The sequence below is a fragment of the Myotis davidii genome, unplaced genomic scaffold (genome assembly GCF_000327345.1).
Source record: "Myotis davidii unplaced genomic scaffold, ASM32734v1 scaffold238, whole genome shotgun sequence".
Taxonomy (NCBI): Eukaryota; Metazoa; Chordata; class Mammalia; order Chiroptera; family Vespertilionidae; genus Myotis; species Myotis davidii.
Window position 1 is genome coordinate 13,256,929 of NW_006293779.1, and position 3,468 is coordinate 13,260,396.

Below are 3,468 nucleotides of genomic sequence, written 5' to 3' on the forward strand. Positions count from 1 at the left end.
GGAAGTCCTAGGTTCATATTTACTGAATCAATCAAGGGATCAATCAGTTGGTGAGTGAGTGACAAAAGGCCATGCCCTTGTCTTTGCTTAGTCTTTCCTTCTCAATTCAAAGGTGAACTTCATTAAGAAGCTTTTCCAGCTTTCTCCCACCCAGAAAGAGGTAATTACTCATCCTTACCTCCTCAAAAACACCAGTGCCATGCTGCACATGCATCTAGCACAGGGATAGTTGTGGTGTAATGGGGTGACATGCTAATGGGTCTATTCCACAGGCAGATCAGGGGCCGGCTGGAGTATGGGACCGAGTATTCATCATCAGAATGAGCATCCTTTATTCTCCTTTGCCCTTCGAACATGTTTGACACAGAAGAGGCGATAATCTGCGCTGCTTCAGTCAATGACGGATCCTCGCCTGGGAATGACACTAGGGCTGCCTTTCAATCAGGGCGGTCACAAAATATCCTAAATCCAGCGGTGATCTCCTCTCATGATTGGCTTTATTAATCTCTGCAGGATCAGTCTTTCAGTCCCAGAAATCAACCAAAACAAAGCACTTCGGGATAAAATATTACAGTAACTGGAAATGGTAAAGCAACAAAACCATGATGTAAGATAAGCTGTGATGCGCATGAGGAAAATAAGAGAAATCTCTCTCACGTTAAGAATAACAGAAACTCTCCTTGGGAGATGGGTGCTGAGTTATCAGACAGGGACTCTGGGAGAGTCCGCGGGAAGATGTGGCTCTGAGTTCAGCGGGTGTCCTGTGTCAGGTGAGTAGGACTCAGGATGTGCGGGAAAAGCAAAGGGAGGAGCAATGAATTTATGAAAAAATAATAAATTATGATATGATTACATATTATGTGGAACTTGTTCACAAATTGTATTGTCTATGTGAAATAATACCAGCATATTAATAAAGTAGATATTATATTTTTTATATAAACTGTATAAACATAGTATATATTTTTTTAAAAATTGCAGAAAAAGGGCATATCATCTAGGTTATGATAGGACTTAGGGTGTGCTAGAATTTAAGAGCAGTCACTGTACTCATAAAAATGCAAACCATAGCTTCCAAACCAGTAGAGGAAGTGATAAGGCGGCCAAAAATGGGCCTCACCAAAACCAACAGTATTTGTTTGAAAGAGGATATAAAATGCTACAGTAAAAAGCCAACAGAGGTTTCTCCCTTGGTTCCTTTTCTACCTGCATCCAACCCTCCAGCATCTATGACTGTCCTCACACTGCTTCTGTCCACCCCACTGATGGAGGGACTCTTGTCCTAAATAGTACAGCCGGCCTAACACATGGCGCCATGCATGAACGCATGAGCCTGATTGTGAGAGTCTGGGGAGGGGGACATGCCAGGCCATGCCAGGCCACAGGGGCCACACTTCGGAGTGAAAGAAACTTTTTTTTCTTTTTTAAAATATATTTTTATTTTTCTGTCCACCCCACTGATGGAGGGACCCTTGTCCCAAATAGTACAGACAGCCAAACACGTGGCGCCATACATGAACTCGTGAGCCTGATCATGAGAGTCTGGGGAGGAGGACATGCCATGCCATGCAAGGCCACAGGGGCCACACTAGGGAGTGAAAGAAACTTTTTCTTTTGTTTTTTAAAATATATTTTTATTGATTTCAGAGAAGAAGGGAGAGGGAGAGATAGAAACATCAATGAGGAGAGAGAATCATTGATTGGTTGTCTCCTGCACAATCCCTACTAGGGATTGAGCCCACAACCTGGGCATGTGCCCTTGCCTGGAATTGAACCTGGGAGTGGCAGGCGGACACTCTATCCACTGAGTAAACCAGCTAAGGCTAGGTAACCATCTTAGAACCTTTGGTTCTGCAGGAATGTGGTGTGATTGATATTTTGAATAGTTTCTCACACTGGCAAGAGGCTGAAATCCATTGGGTGAAATCTTAAACATCCATCTAGGAATATAATGAATTAATAAAATAATTTTTGTTAATTTTTTTTTTATTTTTCAATTACAGTTAACATTCAATATTATATTAGTTTCAGGTGTATAACATAGTGATTAGACATTTATATAAAAAACTAGAGGCCTGGTGCACTACATTTGTGCACAGGGGCCAGGTCCCCTCAGCCCAGCCTGCACCCTCTCCAATTCAGGACCCCTTGGGGGATGTATAATGAATTAATAAAATAATTTTTGAAAATTTTTTTTTTATTTTTCAATTACAGTTAACATTCAATATTATATTAGTTTTGGGTGAATTGCATAGTGGTAGGAATTAGTAGTTACAAAATAGTCATGGGGATGTAGCATGTGGGAATATAGTCAATAATATCTTGAGAACTATGTATGGTATCAGGAGGGTACTAGACTTATGGAGGGGATAACTTCTTAATTACAGAAATGTCTACCCACTATGAGATTCATAAGCTTTTATCACCAGTTTGTTATCAGAATGTAACTGTCTTAGAACCTTTGGTTCTGCAGGAACTTGGTGTGATTGATATTTTGAATAATTTCTCACACTGGCAAGAGGCTGAAATCCATTGGGTGAAATCCTAAACATCCATCTAGGAATGTAATGAATTAATAAAATATTTTTTTAATTTTTCAATTACAGTTAACATTCAATATTATATTAGTTTTGGGTGATTTAAATAATAGCAACCAGGTATAGTTGGTATATATTACCAACCAACCTATGTTCACTCTGAGTTTAGTTTGGGAGTGTAGGAAGGGAAGGCAAAGATTTCCCTGCACATTCTTAGATTCTTTCCAATGCCTGAACAAGTTACTTATTGAAATTTTAAATGGCATCATCTAAGTCTAAAGCAATTTAATTGAATAAGCTTACAGTAGGTGGAAATGAATTATACTTTGCTTAATATGATATTCCCTGCGTTTATCTCCTTCCTAAAGCAGTATCTAATAAGCCACATGGAGCATCACCAAGCAGAAAGGCAGTGTTGGCATTGTAGGAACAGACCTGCTTGGAAGGTACTGAAATTAAAATGTAGCAATATTTTGTACTTTTACAAACTGCAGCTTCCCTGCTCCAAGGGCACATAGCTGAACTTCCCAATTTTGTGGACAGCTGAGAAACCACTATCGGTAAATGACTACTGCATATTATTCTAAAGCCCGGCCCGTGTGGTTCAGTGGTTGAGCATTGACCTCTGAACCCGGAGGTCACGGTTCCATTCCTGGTCAGGGCACATGTCTGGGTTGCTGGTTCAACTTCCAGTAGGGGGCGTTCAGGAGGCAGCTGATGGATGATTCTCTGTCATCAATGATGATTTTATCTGTCTCTCCCTCTCCCTTCTTCTCTGAAATCAAACTGGGTTTTTAAAAAATGAATGCTATTAGCATCTGGTCTAGTTAGGGAGCGTCCTGCATATCCAGTTCCTGCAGAAAAAGCGGAATGCTCAGCTCCGTCCTGGAAGCTGCAAATGATTTGTCGTCTAGCAAAATGCAACCAGCAG